Here is a 23,797-nt window from a genome sequence, read left to right on the forward strand (position 1 = left end):
TTGTAAATGTTTATTGTAATGACTTCTTCCTTGGTCTGGTATGAAGCCTCTGGCTTCTGCTACTGTATCAATAATGTAACCCCACTGAGACTCCTTTTGGATATCCTGTTGTTGCCCTGTGTCTTGGAGATGCTGTAGTTTTAGACCTATAGAACTGGTTTCTTCATGAACTCCAGTAGTTCATAGATGGAGTAGATGCTGGGATGGGCCAATTCAAAGCCCATGATCTGGGCCAGAGAGGTATCTGAGCTGGATAGCCCCCTGATTCTCTGTTTCTCATCCTCTTTGTTTGGCTCACCAGCAACCTCCCACTACAAGAGCCAGCTTTATCCTGCTTCCCAGATGAGATGAATGGTCTTCTCTCTCAAGTGTTGTAGCTGGTGAGGGACATGGCCAGTTCTCCTACTCTTTGGCCCAACAATCCTGCCTGCTATAGATCATGAGGTGCAAAGGAAGAAAGAAGGGTATCTTTTCCTCCTATGATGTCTAGCTGAAGGGTGGAGTCAATAATGCCCAGACCTTAGACATTTACATGTCCCCTGGTGGCAGCCCAGACCAGGGTTATCCACCTGGTCTTTGATGGTAACAGACTTCTGCTACTTCAGGGACACAGACTCAGATGCCGTCCTCTGTGGCAGCACAGGCCAGGACCCCATTATGGTCCCAGGTGGCATTACTGGCTACTCATATCAGACTGTTCCTTATTATGTTTGAGTCTCCAGTTCTGCCTCTCTTCATTTTTCCACTATCCTCCTGTTTCTCTTTCCCTTCCATTTTTCCTACCACTTACATATTTCTCTTAGAGGCATCCAGGGTCTTTGAGTGTTTGGGGTTGTCTCAGGAGTAATCTCAGGAATGCTTTGCTCTATTAGTACATTATGGCACTGGGAAGGGGTCAACTCAGGCATGGTCTACCCAACACCACCAGGTCTGCCTGGCACCTGACTGGTAGTTGTCTCAGGCTAGTTCCATGTCCAGAAGGTCTGGTGGTTATCTTGGGTTCTCTCCTTGCTATGGCCACCTGAATGGCTCCATATGAGGCTCATTTGTCTCAGGCTCACTCCTGCCTAGGGCAGAGTTCCAAGCAGAGTTCTTCTAGTCTTTGGTTTGCTCCTGGTCCTGGGAGCTTTCAGAGCCTGTATGGTATTGGACTGGTAGGCGTTTTAGGATTTCTTCTTTCACGAAATGTTAGCCTACTGATCATTCAGATGTTCACAGGTCAGAAAAATGGTAGGCTATGTAGACATAGTCTCTTTCCTTTCTGTCACCTACTCATGCACATGTGACACAGGAGCCATATCTGAAATGTTTCTAGGTTCAAGCAGCTTTTAAAAAAAAATGTGCATTGGCTACTGTGGCTCAAACTTATGTACTTATGTTTGCAAGTTTAGCACTTTATCAATTTAACTACTGCAACCCAAGAAGTAATAAATATGTGTGGTTATAGGTATTTTAACCTGATTTAAACATTATGTAACAAATACATACATCAAACCATCAGGTGACATGCCATTATTCCACTCAATTTCATTTTAATGCATGAGTTTAAAATTTTGTGAAGAGTACTTTCCTAGAAGCATTAAGAATCAGTTTTCAAAATAACTATCAAGAATAGTTGCAATTTTTAGTTCATGGTGCAATGGATTACTGCATTTCTTGTTATCAACTCAGTAAATACAGATGCTTTCAGAATTGTCCTTTTAATACAAAGAAATGGAAAGTGACTGACATTAAAACTTATAATGCAGCCCTCCCCTTGTCATCACATCCCAACCCACAACCCCAGCAGAAGCCCCCTACTCTTCCAGAGGCCACACCTATATCCAGAACCCCAGGTAAGACCTTTCTTGCAGACTGCCAACAATTCCTCAGAGCCAGACTATCTTTCCCCAAACAGTTCCACTTCTTTGTCATTATATCACTCCCACAACTCTGAAATAAGCCTCCTGCTCTACCAGAGGCCATGCCACTTGTCTGAACTCCAAGAGGCAACACAAGCACCCAGAACCCTAGAGGTCACACAGGTAGCCACAACCACAGTGGAGGTATCCTACAGGGCCAGAAGACTCAAGCCACCTGAACCACAAACCAATTAGGTCAGGAGACTCTTTGGTTGGTGGTTGAGTCCCTGAGAACTCTGGGGGTGGGTTCTGGTTGGTTGATATTGTTGGTCTTCTCTAGCTGCATATGTAGCAGAAGATGGCCTAGTCAGCCATCACTGGGAAGAGAGGCCCCTTGGTATTGCAAATTTTATATGCCCCTGTACAGGGTAATGCCAGGGCCAAGAAGCAGGAGTTGGTGGGTAGGGGAGCAGGGTGGAGGGAGTGTATAGGGAACTTTTGTGATAGCATTTGAAATGTATACAAATAAAATACCTAATAAATGAATAAATAAATAAATAGAAAGAAAAAAGGAAACTAACAGAAATTATAAAACAAATGGATTTAACAGATATCTACAAAACATTTTATCCTAAAACAAAAGGATATACCTTCTTCTCATCACCTCATGGTACCTTTTCCAAAATTGACCATATAATTGGTCACAAATAGGCCTAAACAGATACAAAAATATTGAAATTAAACCATGCATCCTATCAGATCACCATGGACTAAGGCTGATCTTCAATAACAGCATAAATAATCAAAGCCAACATTCACCATAGTCTAAGACTGATCTTCAATAGCAACATAAATAATAAAAAGCCAACATTAATGTGGAAGCTGAACAACATTCTACTCAGTGATACCTTGGTCAAGGAAGAAATAAGGAAATTAAAGACTTTTTAGAGTTTAATGAAAATGAAGCCACAACATACCCAAACTTTTGGGATACAATGAAAATGGTCCTAAGAGGAAAACTCACAGCTTTGAGTGCCACCAAAAAGAAACTAGAGAGAACATATACTAGCAGCTTGACAGCACACCTAAAAGTGCTAGAAAAAAAGTAAGCAAATTCACCCAAGAGGAGTAGAAGCAGGAATTAATCATTATTAGGGCTGAAATCAACCAAATGGAAACCAAAAGAAGTATAGAAATAATCAACAAAAAGAGGAGCCGGTTCTTTGAGAAAATCAACAAGATAGATAAATCCTTAGCCAGACTATCCAGAGGGCACAGGGACAGTATCCTAATTAACAAAATCAGAAATGAAAATTGAGACAGAACAATAGAACCTGTGGAAATCCAAAACATCATCAGATCTTAATAGAACAGAATATAATCAATAAAACTGGAAAACCTGGATGAAATAGACAATTTCCTAGACAGATACCAGGTAACAAAATTAAATCAGGATGGAAGATTAATGATCTAGACAGTCCCGTTTCTCCTAAAGAAATAGAAGTAGTCATTAATAGTCTCCCAACCAAATAAAGCAAAGGACCAGATGGGTTTAGTGCAGAGTTCTATCAGACCTTCAAAGATGACCTAATTCAAATTCTCCTCAAATTATTCCACAAAATAGAAACAGAAGGGACTCTACCCAATTCATCCTATGAAGCCTCAATTACTCTGATACATAAAACACATAAAGACCCAACAAAGAAAGAGAACTTCGAGCCAATTTGCCGTATCAATATCAATGCAAAAATACTCAATGACATTCTCACAAACTGAATTCAAGAATACATCAAAATGATCATTCATCATGATCAAGTAGGCTTCATTCCAGGGATGCAGAGATGGTTTAATATATGGAAATTCATCAACATAATCCACTATATAAACAAACTCAAAGACAAAATCACATGATCATCTTGTTAGATGCTGAGAAAGCATGTGAAAAAATCCAATACACTTTCATGATGGAAAGATCAGGAATGCAATGCCATAACTAAACAAAATAAAAGCAATACAGCAAACCAGTAGCCAATATCAAACTAAAAGGAGAGAAACTTGAAGCAATCCCACTAAGATTACAGACTAGACAAGGCTGCCCACTTTCTCCTACTTATTTAACATGGGACTTGAAGTCCTAGCCAGAGCAATTAGACAACAAAAGAAGTTCAAGGAGATACAATTGGAAAGGAAGACGTCAAAATATCACTATTTGCAGATGATCAGATAATATACATAGGTGACCAAAAAAAAAATCAACCAGAGAACTCCTAAACCTGATAAACAGCTTCAGTGCATTAGCTGCATATAAAATAAACTCAAAATAATCAGTGGCCTTTTTCTACACAAAGGATAAACTGGCTGAGAAAGAAATTAGGGAAACAACACCCTTCTCAATAGTCCCTAATAATATAAAATACCTTGGCGTGACTCTAACTTAGCAAATGAAAGATCTGTATGATAAAAACTTCAAGTCTCTGAAGAAAGAAATTGAAGAAGATCTCAGAACATGGAAAGATTTCCCGGGGGCTGGAGAGATGGCTCAGTGGTTAAGAGCACTGACTGCTCTTCCGAAGGTCCTGAGTTCAAATCCCAGCAACCACATGGTGGCTCACAACCATCCATAATGAGATCTGATGCCCTTTCCTGGTGCATCTGAAGGCAGCTACAGTGCACTTAGATATAATAATAATAAATAAATCAAAAAAAAATCTATAAAAAAAAGAAAGAAAGATTTCCCATGCTCATGGATTGGCAGGATTAATATAGTCAAAATGGCTATCTTGGTGAAAGCAATCTACAAATTCAATGCAATCCCCATTAAAATTCCAACTCAATTCTTCACAGAGTTAGAAAGGGCAATTTGCAAATTCATCTGGAATAACAAAGAACCTAGGATAGCAGAAACTGTTCTCAACAATAAAAGAACCTCTGGTAGTACTATGTCCAATTTTCTGAGGAACCGCCAGACTGATTTCCAGAGTGGTTGTACAAGCTTGCAATCCCACCAACAATGGAGGAGTGTTCCTCATTCTCCACATCCTCACCAGCATCTGCTGTCACCTGAATTTTTGATCTTAGCCATTCTGACTGGTGTGAGATGGAATCTCAGGGTTGTTTTGATTTGCATTTCTCTGATGATTAAGGATGTTGAACAGTTTTTCAGGTTTTGTAGTCGGCCATCATTGGGAGGAGGGGTCCTTGGTCTTTCGAAGACTCTATGCCCCAGTACAGGGGAATGCCAGGGCCAGGAAGTAGGAGGGAGTGGGTTGGGGAGTAGGGTGGGGAGAGGGTATAGTTGACTTTCAGGATAGCATTTGAAGTGTTAATGAAGAAAACATCTAATTAAAATAAATAGACTTAAAAAATAAGAAAAAAAGAATGGCATTCCTATAAAGGTACAAAAAGCTTACAGAACACCAAATAGTTTGGACCAGAAAATAAAGTGCCATGTGTTGTTATCTCCCTCTTCCCATCATCATATATTAATTTTTACAAAAGAAACAATATTCAAATGTGTAAGGGGAAAAGTGCAGGTAAGTTATAAAGGTTGAAAAACAAAAAATAGAAAGAGAAGAATACAAGAAATCAATGAAACAAAGAGTTTACTGTTTGAGAAAAATAAAAATGACAGAGAAACCCTGAGCAAAACCAAATAAAAGGTAGAGAAAAAATATCCAAAGTTTTAAAACTCAGAAATGAAGTGGGAATCATAATAACAGATACTGTGGAAATCCAAAGGATCATTATATCTTACTTCGAAAACCTATACTCCATGAAATTGGAAAATAGAAAGAAAAATGTACAATTTTCCTGATATATACCACTTAAAGTTAAATCAAGATCATATAAATTATTTAAATAGTCCCATAACTCTTTAGGAAATACAAGCTGTTGTCAAAAGTCACACAACAAAAAAGAACAGGGCCAGATGGTTTTAGTGCATAATTCTAACAGACATTCAAAGAAGAACCAATACCAATACTCCTCAAATTATTCCTCAAAATGAAACAGAAGTAACATTGCCAAATTCATTTTATGAAGCTACAGTCACCCTGGCACCTAATCCACACAAAGACTCAATAAAGAAACAGAATTTTAGACTAATTTCTTTCATGAATATTGATACAAAAATGCTTAATAAAATACAAACTGAATCCAAGATCACATAAAAAAGATCCTCCACTATGATCAAGTAGGCTTCATCCCAAGAATTCACAGATGTTTCAACATATGAAAATTTGTCAGTGTATTCCACTATATAAAGAAACTGAAAAAAACCCACATGATCATCTCATTAGGTGCTGAAAAAGTCTTTGACAAAATCCAATACTCCATTTTTGTTAAAAATTTTGGAGAGATCAGGAATACAAAGGACATACTTGATTACAATAAAGGCAATTTACAGCAAGCAGATAGCCAACATCAAATTAAATGGAGATATACTTAAAGCAAACCCACTAAAACTTGGAACAAGACAAGGCTTCCATTCTCTTTCTCTATTCAATATAGTCCTTGAAGCTCTAGCGAGATCAATAAGACAACTAAAGGAGATCAGGGGATTACAGCTTGGAAAGAAAGAATTGGAAGTGGCCTCAAAAACTTTACCAGAAAACTCCTACAGCTGATAAACACCTTCAGCAAAATGGATGAATACAAAATTAACTAAAAAAAAAAAATCAGTAGCCCTCCTTAATACAAATGATAAAAGGGCTGAGAAAGAAATCAGGGAAATACCCTTTATAGTAGTCACAAATAGTATAAAATATCTTGGTTTAACTCTGATAAAACAAGTGAAAACATAAAAAAAAAACTTCAAGTCATTGAAGAAAGAAAGTGAGGAAGATATTAGAAGATAGAAGATCTCCCATGCTAATCAGCTAGTAGGACTAACAGTAAAAATGGCCATTTTACCAAAAACTATCTACAGATTTAGCACAATCCACATCAAAATCACAACACAATTCTTTATAGACTTTCAATGAACAATATGCAACTTTGCTTGGAAAAATAAAAACCCCAGAATAGCTAAAAATTTTTTGTACATTAAAAGAATTTCTGGAAGTATCACCATCTGTGATTTCAAGCTGTACTACAGAGCTATAGTAATAAAAACCATATGGTATTGGCATGAAAACAGACAGGTTGTTCAATGGAATTTAATTGAAGACACAGATGTAAATCCATACACCTATGGATACCTGATTTTTGGAAAAGAAGCCAAGAATATACAATGGGGAATAGAAAACATCTTGAAAAATGATACTGTTCAAACTGGAAATTGGAATGTAGAATAATGCAAATGACTCTGACATTCTGTCTTATATCCATCAGAATGGCTAAAATCAAAGACACACATGGAAGGTCATTCTGGCGATGATGTAGAGCAAAGAAAAGACTCCTCCATTGCTGGTGAGAGTGCAAATCTATATAAACATTTTGGAAATTAATATTGGGGTTTCTCAGAAAATTGAGAATTGATCTAGCTCAAGAGTCAGATATATTATATACACACTCCATCCTACCATAAAAACACTTAATCAACTTGTTTGAGTAGAATGTTGTATAAATATCTACTAAGTTTATTTACTGTAGTATGTCATGTACTTCTGATGTTTTTCTAATTTTGTCTATTGAGGAAAGTTGGATATGACAATCCTCTACTATTAATGGGTTGATGTTAATCTGTGTCTTTAAACTGAGTAGTAAATTTTTAATGAAATTGGGTATCCCAATTTCATTATATATGTTTAGGACAGCAATGTCTTCTTGGTTAAATGTTCTCTTGATAAGGAATTCCATATTTATCTCTTCTGCTAAATAGATAGTTCTGATAGTTTTAGTTTGAAGTCTAGTTTGTTAGTTAGGCTAGTTACACCTATTTGGTTCCTGGTTCCATATTATGGGAATGCTTTGACTCATCCTTTCTATATAAGACAGTTCCCATCTTTAAAAATATGTTTCTTTTAAAAGAAATATCTCTAATATATTACATCCCAACCACAATTTCCCTCCTTTCCTTTCCACCCAGTCTTTCCCGACCACCTCCCTTCCCTTTCAGATCCACTTCTTCTCCATTTACATTCAGAAAAACGCTGGCCTTCCAGGGAAATCAACCAAATATGACTTATAAAGTTGCAATAAGACTAGGCAATCCCTTCATATTAATGCTGGATGAGACAACTCAGTATAAGAAAAAGGGACCCCAAGCAGGCAAAGAATCACAGACAGCACCCATTGTTAGGAACACAAGAACACCCAGCTACACAACCATTATATATACATATACATATACATATACATATACATATACATATACATATACATATACATATACATATACATATACATATACATATACATATACATATACATATACATATACTGTACATATACATGCAGAGGACCTAACACAAACCCATATAGGCTTCCTGGCTGTTGATTCAGTCTCTGTGAGCTCTGGGTGGTTGATTCTGTGGGACATTTTCTTGTGGTATCCTTGACCCCTCTGGCTCCTGCAATCCTTCTTCCTCCTCTTATGAAGGATTCACTGAGCTCCACCTAATGTTTGGATGTGGGTCTCTGTATCTGCTCTTCTCAGTTGTTAGATGAAGCAGCTCTAAAGATGATTAGGCTCCAGACTACTACCATAGCAGAGTATCATTGAGAACATTTCGTTGACTTTTAAAAATTTTTGCCAGTCACACTTGGTTCTACTCTATGTCTCTGGGCTATACAGCCTCATGTTCCTGGCCATCTAGACAGTGTCAAGGGTGGGCTCCCTATAGTGACATGGATTTCATGTTGGAACAGTCATTGGTTGGCCATTCCCCAAGTCCTATGACACCTTTACACTGGGCACATCTTGCAGGCATGAAAAATTGTAGGTTGAAAGTTTTATGGCTAGATGTCTTACATAGTTACAGAAGATGACTGTTTCAGACTCCATAACTGTGGGGAGCCATTCCGGACTCCTTGGCCAGCCAGATGGAAATCTGTTCCAGGCAGTAAACAAGCCCATATTTGGTGGATGGCACGCCCCTAATCCCTGATTGGCTGAGCAAGCCTGCCTGGTGAGGTGATGTGACCTGTGGTGATTGGTGGGGGCATGGTTGTGGCTGGAGTGGAGAAAAACACTTGTAACCAGAGAGGCTGGGGTATTTGAAGAAAGAAGCTGCCTGAGTAAAACTGCTTTAAGAAGAACCAGTGGTTGTGTCTTTCTTGCTGGTCAAGTTGGACGTGACACATATCCTCCATTATTAAGAGTCTTTTCTAGGATCACCCTTATAGATTCCTGGTAGCTTCTATTGCACTAGAAAACAGATAGAAGTCTTTTGTTTTTTACCCATTCATCCAGCTTGTTTTTTTTCAATTTAATCATTTATTTATTAAATAGTCCAGATTTTACTCCCCTTCCTGTCCACCCTCTGACTGTTCCACATCCCGTACATCCTCCCCACCCCTGTCTCCACAATGATGTCTCCAGGCCCCACCCAACCCACCAGACCTCTAAATTCCCTGGGGCCTCCAGTCTCTTGAGGGTTAGGTGAATTCATCTCTGATTGAACCCAGATCCAGCAGTCCTTTGCTACATATGTGTTGGGGGCCTCATATTAGCTGGTGTATGCTGCCTGGTTGGTCGTTCAGTGCCTGAGAGCTCTCAGGGGTCCAGATTAATTGAGACTGCTGGTCCCCCACAGGGTCACCCTCTTCCTCAGATTCTTCCAGCTTCTTCCAGCCTTCCCTAATTCAACCACAAGGGTCAGCAGCTTCTGTCCATTGGCTGTATGCAAATATTTGCACCTGACTCTTTTCAGCTGTTTGTTGGGTCTTTTGGAGTGCAGTCATGATAGGTCCCTTTTTGTGAGCTCTCCATAGCCTCAGTAATAGTGTGAGACCTTGGGACTTCCCCGTGAGCTGGATCCCACTTTGGGCCTGTTGCTGGACCTTCTTTTCATCAGGTTCCTCTTCGTTTCTATCCCTGCAGTTCTTTCAGACAGGAACAATTACGGGTCAGAGTTTTGACTGTGGGATGGCAACACCCTCCTCACTTGATGCTCTGTCTTCCAACTGGAGGTGGGCTCTATAAGGTCCCTTTTTTCTACTGTCAGGCATTTCATCTAAGTTCCCTCCCTTTGAGTCCTGGGAGTCTCTCACCTCCCAGGTCTCTGGTGCATTCTGGAGGGTTTCCCCAACCTCCTACCTCCTGAGGTTGCCTGTTTTCATTCTTTCTGTTGGCCCTTGGGGTTTCAGTTCTTTTCCATCACCCAATAACAGATCTGGTTCTCCTCTTCCCCCACCCCCATCCACTTTCCTTCCCAAGTCCCCCTCTCCTTCCCTTTGTGATTGCTTTCTTCTCCTCCCAAGTTGGAGTGATGTGTCCTCATTTGGGCCCTTCAGCTAGGTGACCTTTCTGAGTTCTGTGAACTGTATAAACAGCTTTTTTTTAAAAGTGGGAACTTGAGGCATTGGTATTTAAAGTTATTATTGAACTGTGTGCATATTTATTGTGTTGCAGATTTTTGATGGTAGTGTTCATGGTGTGTGTGTGTGTGTGTGTGTGTGTGTGTGTGTGTGAGAGAGAGAGAGAGAGAGAGAGAGAGAGAGAGAGAGAGAGAGTTTTAAGTGGTAGTTTTGTGTTTTAATAACTATGGTTTTATATTTCTTCTCATATAGTCTGTTATGCTCATTCCTATCTTCAGGCCAAATAATGCTTCTTGTGTTTTCTTTCATTCTGATTTATTTGATATTGACTTTTTAAAAAAAGTCTGTTTATGTTGTGGGGAGTTCTGTTTTCTCCTTCAAACATGGCAGATTATTTTGTTTGGTATATTAGTCTAGGTTGACCATCATAGTCTTTTAGGACTTGACATGTATTGCTTTAGGCTCTTCTGGGTTTCAAAGTTTCCATTGAGAATTCAATTGTTTTTCTGATAGTGTTTCCTTTATATGTGAATTGAGTATTTATTTTCTTGCAGTTTTCAAAATACCTTCTATGTTATGTAGGCTTAGTGTTTTAGCTATAATATGCCATGGGGACTTTTTAAAAAAATCTTGTCTATTTGGTGTTCTGTGTGCTTCTTGTACTTGATGGCATGTGTTTTTCTTTCATTTTAAAGAACTTTTCTTCTATAATCTTGTTGAAGATTTGGTCTATGTAATTGACTATGAATTCTCCATCATCTATTCCTATAATTCAAATGTTTGGTATTTTTTCTTGATATCACATATTTCTTGCATATTCTTTTTCTGTATTTCTTTAATTGTTCATGTTTCTTGCTTATTTGGTATAAATTGGCCTGTTTTATCTTTTAGACCCAATAGTCTGTCTTCTGCTCAGTTCATTCGACTAGCAAGGCTTGTCTTCTAGTTGAATTATTGGGATTCAAATTACACCTTTAGTTTTGCTTGAGTTCTTTTCAATATTTCCATCATCGGATTTAATTCCATTCTCAAGTCTTCGTCTTTGTCATTTTCATCAGACTGATCTGTATGTGTTCTTTGCCACTATTCAGGCATTTGTTCTTTCTAATCTCTGTCTCTGTCTCTCTGTCTCTCTCTGTCTCTCTCTCTCTCTCTGTCTGTCTCTCTCTCTCTTTCTGTGTGTGTGTGTTTCCTTGTGTCTTCTTTAAACTCTCTGAATTCACCGATGAAGTTTATTATTTTTTAAATTTTGTGTCCTAGAGTTCAACTAAATAATCCACATTTACAAGCATTTCTACAGGGCTAGTCATTTTTTGTCAAGAGATACTAGGTTGATCTTTCATATGGTTGGTATTTTGGAAATGAGATCTGGGCATATGGATCACTCTGTTAGGTTTGTGTCTGTTATGGGCAGAGTAGGTTTGGGTAGAAGAGAGGATGTGTGGGCAGATTTAGCCTAGAGACTGAAAATTGCTTGGGTGGAATGAAATTAGGTAGCAGAGGGGATTGGGCTGCTGTACAAGTTTTTTGTCCCAGTTCAAGCCTGGATTTTGTTCCTGTCCAAGCCCACCTTCTGTATTAGTCAGGGTTCTCTAGAGTCACAGAACTTATGGGTCGTCTCTGTATAGTAAAGGAATTTATTGATGACTTATAGTCTGCAGTCCAACTCCCAACTATGGTCAGTAGCAGCTGTGAATGGAAGTCCAAGGATCTAGCAGTTTCACAGTCCCACAGGGCAAGGCGAAGGAGAGAGAGAACGAGAGCCTTCCTTCCTCCAATGTCCTTATATAGTCTCCAGCAGAAGGTGTAGCCCAGATTAAAGGTGTGTGCCAGAGCACCTTTAATCCCAGATGACCTTGAATTTGGAGATCTCCCTGTCTTAATCTTCTGGAATCCATAGCCACTATGCCTCAAGATTTCCATACCAAGATCCAGGTCAGAAACTTCTATCTCCCAGCTTCCAGATTAGGGTCACTTGTGAGCCTTCCAATTCTGGACTGTAGTTCATTCCAGATATAGTCAAGTTGACAACAAGGAATAGACACTATAATCCACCCCTTGTCAACTTGACACAAATAATATCTCATGTTCACATGAAACAATAAAAAGATCGTGGATACTCCTAAGATGATATAACTATTCCTCATACAATCGCAAACACATTTGTAAATTTACAATGGGGCAATGTCCCTTGGGAACATACTTTAATGTCTCAACTTAAATACAAATTGATGTTAAAGAAATTGGAAGGAAGACAAATGTATTCGTTAGCAAAATAAGACAGAAGCATTCATATTACTTTATAATTCTCATTTCTGCAACTGGTTTCGTGGCCTTAATTGGTATTTATAACTACCTTTCTCTACTACCCATTCTGTATTTCCTTCACCTTTGGCAAGCACCTCAGCTGGTCTTGGATCTTTTCCCGGAGGGTTGACCAATACCTTCATTTCTGATGGGTCTGTGTCCTTTGTCATCCTGCTTGGATTAGGCTGTTGTAGTATCCCATTGACTTTAATCACAGGACATAGTAGCACTAAGATATGCCCTAAGGGATCTCCTGCATTCCAGACATAATCTTGCTTACCTCCATTGTGGAGAGGTAATCCACTTTCCCCGTGGTAATCTGAATCTATCACCCCTCCTAACACTGTTATTCCTTTCTTAGCCTGTTGGTTTAAGGGCATTAGAAGCCCAAAATGACCAGTGGTAAGTCTGAGCTTCCAGTTCAATGGAATGCTTGTTGTTGCTCCTGGTAGGAGCACCCTCTGCCTCTGGAGCCAAAACTTCTAGGCCAGCAGAACCTAGAGTTATGGGGACAGGAAGCAAAAATTTTCCTAGGGGGTCAATAGGAGTGATAAAGAGTGGAACTATTCACTTTTCCACTCCTTGATTCCTGGACCCATGGATCCTGGCTATGTGGGAAACTGTACCATATATCAAACTCTGATTCAAAGCATATACTTCCTTCTGAAGAACTCTACCCCAGCCCTTCATGCTGTTGCCACCTAAGTGGTGCTGTAACTATGTCTTCAAAAGGCCATTCCATCTTTCTATCAGACCAGCTGCTTCGGGATGATGGGAAACATGGTAAGAACATGCCTCGGTGAACAGGTTGAATGACAGAAGTGGGTCCTGTGCACTAGGGAGAGGTAGTGGTCCAAGCAATGGAGTCTTGACTAGGTTGTTGCATTGGTTGAGGGACCTAGACTAGATCTTGTGGACCACAGAAAAGGTGTAAATGGAGACATCAGAGAGCTTCACAGGACTGTATTGTGGAGAAGGACATGGAAGTCTGGGTACTTAGTAGGGTGGTTGTGAATAGAGCAGAAGGGACTGGTGGGTGTTTGCAGGTTGAATGGGTCCTGTCAGAAGTTGACTGTGGAGCAGGCAGACATGGTTAGAGTGGGCCAGCATAGTTATTGCCTGACCTTCACTATATCTGGAAGGTTTCAGAAAAGGTATAGATGGTGAAGACAAGGAGAATTGTTGGGATACATCATGGAGGAGAACATGGGAAGCCTTGGTATGAGTCTGTTTCATCTATATATGCTTCTACACAGCTCTAATAGTAAGAATGCCGATGTCTGCTTGAATACTGCATGACACAAAATAGAGGATCCTAGCAAACAAGTGGAACCTCAGAATGGGCTTCCTGGAACAGGGCAGTGCCTGCTTCCCTTGCTTTTATGGATGTCCCCTTGGGTGCTGGCAGACTGACACCTCCCAACAGTGACAATGGGATGGTTGGTTACTCCAGAGAACATGTCAGTTCCACCTTGGTCCACGGTGTGGAGGAGCAAATAAGCAGCAGAGTAGTAACTTCAAAAGTGAATTTTCATTATCATTTGTACAAATGTATCTCTCCAACATTAAGGCTTGGGAATAAGTGACCATTAGCATCTCTGAAAACAAACTTATAACTTAGATTATAAGATCAGAAATAAATAAGGGCCAAGGTAGACATACAGATACTTATGTAGAAAGATAAAATTTCTGCCACCACAACAAAATACCATAAGAAAACAGATTCTTTTAGAGGAGAAATTTATTTGGCTTATGGTTTCAGAGGTATCAATCTGAGCTAACTGGACTTCATTCTTTATGAGCTTGTAGTGAGGTAGGACATGGTGAAGAGTGCATCATGGACCAAATTTGTTCATGCCACATTATCTAGGGAAGAGAAGAAAAGAGAAGAGGAGAGGAGAGGAAAGGAAGAGAGAGAGAGAGAGAGAGAGAGAGAGAGAGAGAGAGAGAGAGAGAGAGAGAGAGGAAGAGGAAGAGGAAGAGAAAGAGAAAGAGAAAGAGAAAGAGAAAGAGAAAGAGAAAGAGAAAGAGAAAGAGAAAGAGAAAGAGAAAGAGAAAGAGAAAGAGAAAGAGGAAGAGAAAGAGTGCTTCTTTAACCTAAGATCTGGCACCTAAACATTTCTGCTAATAGCCTATTATATTGCAGTCTTCCCATAGATACATCCATTGACGAGGTGGATTTATCCTGACATATCACCTCCAAGTGAATGAAGCACATTGAGGAGCACGCATTCCATGTCTAAGTCTCTGTGGGAGTCCATTTTAGCTCAAACAACTACATACATGAATATAAGTGGTTCCTGTCCATCTACATATACAGCTATTGAAATGCCTTCTTCCCAACCTGTTTCATGTACTCATAGATATAATTTGAATATGACTTTGTGATTTTCATTGATGTAAAATTTGTGATTTAGACACCACACACACCATTGCTATTTACTTTTATAGTTTATGCCCTGTAGAGTTTGAATATAATGTAAACATGTGGGGTTTGTTTGTTTATGCTTTTATTAGGAGAGAAATAATAAAATACAATCGAGCAAATGTTATTTTTAGCACAGCATCAGAGTGTAAGTATATTTGTCTGCAGACCACATATTATTTAAAAAAACATAACCTGGCAGTGTAGTCCAGGATGGCCTTAAACTCAATCCTCATGCCACAACCTTTGAAAGGCCAGGAACACATACATGAGGCATCTTGCCTAGCTCTGTTAACTACTGTGTAACTACGCAACATTGCCAAAGTAATTAGAAAGTAATAATATGTCCGTTCATGGTGTCACAGTACAACATTAAGATACACAGGTGCAGGTTGTTCTTGACAGCTAACACAATGACTTAAATAATTTTTGCCTTTGGTGACAAGATTGTAGAGACATTGCAGTGGGCAGGTTTAGACAAGGGATGAAAGGAAAACACAACAAACACAACAGAGATATGTGTTCTTCCCAGAATGGAAAGATGGTTCTTCCAATCTTGACTAACACAATCTAGAAACTGTTTCACGTGGGGAGGGGCTTCACTGGTAATATGCTTGCTGAGCATACTGGATAACACAAGTTAAAATTCCTAGCACACATGTTAATTAAAAAGCAAGGCATAGCAGTGCACAACTATAATCTCAGCTCTTGTGAGGCAAAGGCAGTCTGATTACTGAAACTCACTGTCCATCCAATCAATGAGTTTGAAATTCAGTGAGAGACTTGTCTCAGAAAAATAAGGTGGATAATTGCTAAGGAAGATGCTTCAAATTGATCTGTGACTACACACACACACACACACACACACACACACATGCATATATGTACTAACATGTATATGAACATATTCATACACATATACTACAAAAGTTAATTTTTAAAAAGACACTGTGAGGTGCAGTAAAATCCTCCAGTACATTGGAAGAAGGTGTCTGAAAATGTTGGCTTTCTGAGATAGTTAAGATGATCATCAGTACCTTTTAATGTGCAAAGTATCAAGGACATATAGAACAAGGATGTTATCTGTACTAGGCTCTGAGACTACCATGACAAAATTCTACTAACTGCAGCTAACCAACAAAAATGCCTTTTGTAAATCTGGAGTCTGGAAAAATAAAATCAATGTATTGCCAGTAACGTTGGTTCCTAAATTAGGTTCTGCTCTTTGATCCCCTCCTAGCTTTGCAAACACTCAGATTTGAATTGCACATGGCAAGCTCCTTTCACTTTCATGTCATTTGCCACCTGTGTATGCACCTATGTCTGCATTGAAATTCCTGCTTTTTACAAAGTGGACTAATCACATTGGATTACATCAAGTTTTACTCTCACTGATTCAACACTATGCCTTCAAAAAGCAACTTAAGGAAGGACTGATTTTGGTTCACAGTTCAAAGAACCATCATTGATGAGGTAGCCTGTCACATTGCAGTTACAGTCAGAGAGCAGAGGGAGGTAAATGCTGATGATCCTCTCTCTCCCCCAATTCTCTGTCTCTCTGTCTCTCTCTGTCTCTGTCTCTCTCTCTCTCAATTTTTTCAATTTAGGACACTAACTCATGGAGTTGTGCTATCCACATTTAGGATGAGTCTTCCCATCTTGAGTGATACAATCTAGGAACTGCCTCACAGATATAATGAGAAGTTTATTTCCTAGTTAATTCTATATCCTGCCTAATTGACAATATTAGCTACCATATTGGTTGAAGTCCCACCTTAACAACCTAATCTCCATTAGCTGAAACTTCCCTATTTGAAAATATAGCCACATTTACAGGTATAGCAGGATCAGACATCAACATTTCCTTGTGGGTTTGTGTGGGTATATTTCAACTCATCTTACATCATGTGGAGGAATAACTTTTAAATTATACTCAGTACTGCAAGAATGATCATGAAAACAAGAGAAAATGATGGTCAATTATCATTTTCGTGCTAAATCAGGTTCTACATTCATGTTAGCAATTAAAATTACAATTCGGAAAAAGCTGAGATCTTTATATGAAATGTTTTCCACTTCGTTGAATGTTCTTTTTCAAGTAAAAAGAGTATTCAGTTTTTTGGGGAAAAAAAAGTGCATATTTTATACTTAGTTCCTCTCTTGCTTAATTGTCTCTACATGGCAAGCACCTTAATCTTTCTCCCTCTCTCCCTCTCTCCCTCTCTCTCTAACTCTTCTTTTTACAGATTTTTAAAAATTCAGCTAACTTGCTTAATTCCTAGGGTGTTAACTGTTCTAGTTACCCTTTGTCATTATGACAAGATACCTGAGAGAAATGATTTAGTTCTGTAGCTTAGCCTACTATCTGGTAATCATGCTTTTAGCACATGAGTCCTTGGGTGATCATTTTAGAGTCAAAACATTGTGTGGAACTGGGGATGTGTCTCAGTGGCTAAAGGTCCAAATTTACAAACATGAGGACCCGAGTTTGGATCCCCAACATCCATCTTTAATGCTGCATGCCACAGCTCACACCTGCCATCCCAGCACTTTGGGACTATTGTAGGAGTAGAGACAGGTAGATCCTGGGGCTTGCTGTCTAGCCAGTCTTTGTGAACTATAGAGTTTAGGCTTAGTAAGAAGTCCTGATTTAAAAAAAAAAAGTGAAAGCAATGCAAGACATTAAACTTAAATCTCAGGTATAAACACGTGCACACACAGGTGCACCCATCTCCAGATACATACACTATATATGCTAGTGTTAGACGCATATGCTACCACACCAAGTTTGTGTTAGGCTAGAGTTTTAACCTTGAAGTCAACTATAAAAACATACAAACACAAAAATAAGAAAAAAAAACAACCATCATGACTGTTGAAAAAAGTTAAAACAATATCTTAAGTGAAGGGATTTAAAAAGTGAACAAGCAGTGAAAAGTATGTATAGGAAAGAGAGACAGAGAGGCAGAGACAGAGGGAGAAGCCAAGACTAAACTTATAAAACAGTGGTCATTTCTTTTGCAGAAGATAGTCTGAGAGAAGCCTGCTCTTTCCTTTTCAATTCCCAATTGATAATATTTGTAATATTCCTTTTATCCCATGTGATAAAAAGTACATTAATTTGCTGAGGATGTAACCTAGTGCCTCATATGTGCCAGGTGTGCTGCTGAACAGTGTACTCAGTCAATTTTCTAAATATGATTTTAAGACAAATCCTGCTAGAAAACTCAGGCTGGATTGGAACTCACAATCCTCTCTCAATTTCTCAAGTGTTAGAATCATGAGTGTACATCACCATCCCTAAATTCATAGATGTGTATTCTTTCACCTCATGAACTCTATTAGTTAATTAATTAATTTATAGAAATCATGGCTACTTATGCAGTTTCAATATGACCAACTAAGGAAAATGTTCAAGAGCTAGGGTGTTGTCTCAGTGGTTATAGTGCTTGTTGGACAAACATGAAGACCTGAGTCTGAATCTTGAGAACTCACATTGTGCTCCCTCTGACATTCCCCCACAGGCACATAACCTTACTACTACAATCTAAAAACAGCATAAATTCTGTTGAAATTTTCAAGTTGTGTTTTAGTTCTTGTTTCTTTTCAGCCACCCTATTAGCTAAAGTAATACAACATATTTGAATTCAAAGTCAAAGGAGGAAGTTTCTTTTAAAAAGTACAGAGATGCTAAGAAGATGAGCTACCATAAGTTCTGCTTACTTTTAAAAGTTTCTCCATTGAAGCTGAGGCTGGAGACCCTTAGCTACAATATGGATGAGAGTGGTCTAATTAGACAGGAACTAGTGAAAAGGTACAATCAGGTGTCTTCAGATGACTAGTGCACATGACACCTCCATAATTGTTGAGCTAACTAGAAATCATCCTGTGGAATATGGCCATTTTAGAGTAGAGAATTAAGTGCTTTTATTTCGAAAAGCTATCCAATTGCTGCATGGTGCTATATTTTGGCTTCAGCTAAGTTGAACAAATGAATTACTATTCCTTCTCCTTCACAAAATGTGGTCAAATTGAATCTTCTATGGAGAAGAGCAAATCTAGCATTTCCAAGGATCTTTGTTAGTTAAAGAATATAAAGAAAAAAAAAAGGCTAGATGGATCTAATATACAGAAGGGAAAGCTGCAGCCCAGACATGTGTATTCTACTCAAGATATTGTAGTTTGTTGAGCAACTTCTAAAAACCAAACAGGTTTCTACATGCAAGAATGATATCCTGAAATAAATTTCATTTGATTTATTTTAAAATGATTTATTTTAAATTATATGGTCTATTTTAGGGTATGTGCATGTGAGTGAAAGTGCCAGTACAAGAGGGCTTTGAATTCCCTGGAGCTGGAGTTACAGGCAGGTACAAGCTACCTGATATGTGCTAGGAATAGAATTCATGTCCCCCTGGAATAGCAGCAAGCACACTTAAGCATTGAACAATATATCCAAACTTTCAATTTATGAAGATTTATGGTGTGAAAGTAATGTACATTCAGCAGAACTCACACTTGGAGTTTTGATCTTTTTCTGCAACAGCATTATAGGTGGACAATAGCCAGGGTTGGATAGTGATTTACAATTCAACTAGACTTAGTCTAAAAACAGTGCTTTGAACATGGTTAGTATTAATAATTTGCAATGGATTGCAGGACCAAAGCATTCACACTGTTGCTAAGTTTGTGTTGCTAAGCCTGGGTGCTAGGCAGGAAAGTCTAGCACATGATGAATTAATTGGGATATAATCCCACCCAATATCAAATAGTGTCTTTATACTCATTTTGTTCAGGAACACCATAATCTAGGGAACTGACACTGTTCTGTGGAAATGCATCCTAAATTTTCTTGGAAGTTTGTGAAATCCAAAGCACTATTTACATTAAAGCCACATTCAATGATAGGTTAAAAATAACCACCTTAATTAAAAACGAAACCAGAGACACTGAAACTTATAGAGGAGAAAGTAGGGAAAACCCTCGAAGATATGGGTACAGGGGAAAAATTCCTGAATAGAAAAGCAATGACTTGTGCTGTAAGATTGAGAATAATAAATGGGACCTCATAAAGTTGCAAACCTTCTGCAAGGCAAAAGAAACCGTCAATAAGACAAAAAGACAACCAACATATTGGAAAAGGATCTTTACCTATCCTAAATCAGATAGGGGACTAATATCCAATATATATAAAGAACTCAAGAAGGTGGACTCCAGAAAATCAAATAAACCCATTAAAAAATGGGGCTCAGAGCTAAACAAAGAATTCTCACCTGAGGAATACCAAATGGAAGAGAAGCACCTGAAAAAATGTTCAACATCCTTAATCATCTGGGAAATGCAAATCAAAACAACCCTGAGATTCCACCTCAAACAATTCAGAATGGCTAAGATCAAAAATTCAGGTGACAGCAGATGCTGGCGAGGATGTGGAGAAAGAGGAACACTCCTCCATTGTTGGTGGGATTGCAAGATTGTACAAACACTCTGGAAATCGGTCTGGCAGTTCCTCTGAAAATTGGACATAGTACTACCTGAGGATCCAGCAATACCTCTCCTGGGCATATATCCAGAAGATGTTCCAACTGGTAAGAAGGACACATGCTCCACTATGTTCATAGCAGCCTTATTTATAATAGCCAGAAGCTGGAAAGAACCCAGATGCCCCTCAACAGAGGAATGGATACAGAAAATGTGGTACATTTACACAATGGAGTACCACTCATCTATTAAAAAGAATGAATTTATGAAATTCCTAGGCAAATGGATGAACCTGGAGGGCATCATCCTGAGTGAGTTAACCCAATCACAAAGGAACTCACACAATATATACTCACTGAAAAGTGGATATTAGCCCAGAAACTTAGGATGCCCAAGATATAAGATACAATTTGCTAAACACATGAAACTGAAGAAGAATGAAGACCAAAGTGTGGACACTTTGCCCCTTCTTAGAATTGGGAACAAAACACCCATGGAAGGAGTTATAGAGACAAAATTTGGAGCTGTGACGAAAAGATGGACCATCTAGAGGCTGCCATATCCTGGGATCCATCCCATAATCAGCTTCCAAACACTGACACCATTGCATACACTAGCAAGATTTTGCTGAAAGGACCCAGATATAGCTGTCTCTTGTAAGACTATGCCAGGGCCTAGCAAACACAGAAGTGGATGCTCACAGTCAGTTATTGGATGGATCACAGGGCCCTGAATGGAGGAGCTAGAGAAAGTTCACAAGGAGCTAAAGGAATCTGGAATCCTATAGGTGGAACAACAAAATGAACTAATCAGTACCCCGAAGCTCTTGACTCTAGCTGCATATGTATCAAAAGATGGCCTAGTCGGCCATCACTCGAAAAAGAGGCCCATTGGACTTGCAAACTTTATATGCCCCAGTACAGGGAAAGGCCAGGGCCAAAAAGTGGTAGTGGGTGGGTGGGGAAGTCGGGGGGAGGGTATGGGGGACTTTTGGTGTAGCATTGGAAATGTAAACGAGGAAAATACCTATTAAAAATATTTTTACAAAGACGAGCACAGAGCCTCTGAGGCGGCACCATTTTCAGCTCCAGACCGAATGGGACTCCGTGGAAATTAGTCTACACAGGTGGGAGTGTGGACTACTGAAACAACGGCTTCTGTGACAGGCCAAAGCAACACAGCTTCTGGGAAAGATCCTGTTTTGGGCCTTCATCTTTGGCCAGGAGGAGGTCCAAACACCAGATAACTGTACACCTTACCTGAAAGAGGAGTCCTTGCCTGCAGAGACTGCTCTGACCACTGAAACTCAGAGGAAAGAGCTAGTCTCCCAGGTCTGCTCATAGAGGGTAACAAAATCACCAGAGGAAAAATCTCTAAACAGAGACAACTATAACAACTAACTCCAGAGATTACCAGATGGCGAAAGGTAAATGTAAGAATCTTACTAACAGAAACCAGGACCACTCACCATCATCAGAGCCCAGCACTCCCACTTCGCCCAGTCGAGGGCACCCCAACACACCTGAAAAGCTAGACCTGGATTTAAAAGCATATTTCATGATGATTGTAGAGGACATCAAGAAGGACTTAAATAACTCACTTAAAGAAATGCAGGAGAACACTGCTAAACAAGTAGAAGACATTAAAGAGGAAAAAAAAATCCCTTAAAGAATTGCAGGAAAACATAACAAATCAGGTAGAAAACATTAAAGAGGAAACACGAAAATCCCTTAAAGAATTGCAAGAAAACACAACCAAACAGTTGATGGAATTGAATAAAACCATCCAAGACCTAAAAGGGAAGTAGACACAATAAAGAAAACCCAAAGTGAGGCAATGCTCGAGATAGAAACACTAGGAAAGAAATCTGGAACCATAGATTCGAGCATCAGCAACAGAATACAAGAGATGAAAGAGAGAATCTCAGGTGCAGAAGATTCCATAGAGAACATCGGCACAACAATAAAAAAATGGAACATACAAAAAGATCATAAATCAAAACATCCAGGAAATACAGGACACAATGAGAAGACCAAACCTACAGATAATAGGAGTGGATGAGAATGAAGATTTTCAACTCAAAGGACCAGCAAATATCTTCAACAAAATTATAGAAGAAAACTTCCAAAATCTAAAGAAAGAGATGCCCATGAACATACAAGAAGCCTAGAGAACTCCAAATACACTGGACCAGAAAAGAAATTCCTTCTGACACATAATAATCAGAACAACAAATGCACTAAATAAAGATAGAATACTAAAAGCAGTAAGAGAAAAAGGCCAAGCCTATCAGAATTACACCAGATTTTTCACCAGAGACTATGAAAGCCAGAAGAGCCTGGACAGATGTTATACACACACTAAATGAACACAAATTCCAGCCCAGGCTACTATACCCAGCCAAACTCTCAATTACCATAGATGGCGAAACCAAAGTATTCCACGACAAAACCAAATTCACCCATTATCTCTCCAGGTATCCAGCCCTTCAAAGGATAATAACAGAAAAAAAAAATACAAGGACGAAAACCATGCCCTAGAAAAAGCAAGAAGGTAATCCCTCAACAAACCTAAAAGAAGACAGCCACAAGAACAGAATGCCAACTTTAACAACAAAAATAACAGGAAGCAACAATTACTTTTCCTTAATATCTCTTAATATCAATGGACTCAACTCCCCAATAAAAAGACATAGACTAACAAACTGGCTACACAAACAAGACCCAACATTTTGCTGTTTACAGGAAACTCATCTCAGAGAAAAAGATAGACACTACCTCAGAATGAAAGGCTGGAAAACAATTTTCCGAGAAAATGGTATGAAGAAACAAGCTGGAGTAGCCATTTTACTATCTAACAAAATCAACTTCCAACCCAAAATAATCAAAAAGGACAAGGAGGGGCACTTCATACTCATCAAAGATAAAATCCTTCAAGAGGAACTCTCAATTCTGAATATATATGCTACAAATACAAAGGCAGCCACATTCGTTAAAGAAACTTTAGTAAAGCTCAAAGCACACATTGCACCTCACACAATAATAGTGGGAGACTTCAACACACCACTTTCACCAATGGACAGATCATGGAAACAGAAACTAAACAGGGACACAGTGAAACTAACGGAAGTGATGAAACAAATGGACTTAACAGATATCTACAGAACATTTTATCCTAAAACAAAAGGATATACCTTCTTCTCAGCACCCCATGGTACCTTCTCCAAAATTGACCACATATTTGGTCACAAAACAAGACTCAACATATAAAAAAATATTGAAATCGTCTCATGCATCCTATCAGATCACCATGGACTAAGGCT

The 23,797-nt window shown here is 38.9% G+C and overlaps 1 non-coding gene across 1 annotated transcript; it reads right to left on the reverse strand.

The window, feature by feature from the left end:
• Nucleotides 1–1,184: 1,184 nt before the first annotated feature.
• Nucleotides 1,185–1,322, reverse strand: LOC115030200 (small nucleolar RNA SNORA17). The gene has a single exon (XR_003835816.1). It is a non-coding gene; the product is annotated as a small nucleolar RNA SNORA17 (small nucleolar RNA).
• Between the last annotated feature and the right edge of the window lie 22,475 nt (nucleotides 1,323–23,797).

The sequence above is a fragment of the Mus caroli genome, unplaced genomic scaffold, assembly GCF_978045245.1.
Source record: "Mus caroli unplaced genomic scaffold, Mus_caroli_1 scaffold_5, whole genome shotgun sequence".
Taxonomy (NCBI): domain Eukaryota; kingdom Metazoa; phylum Chordata; class Mammalia; order Rodentia; family Muridae; genus Mus; species Mus caroli.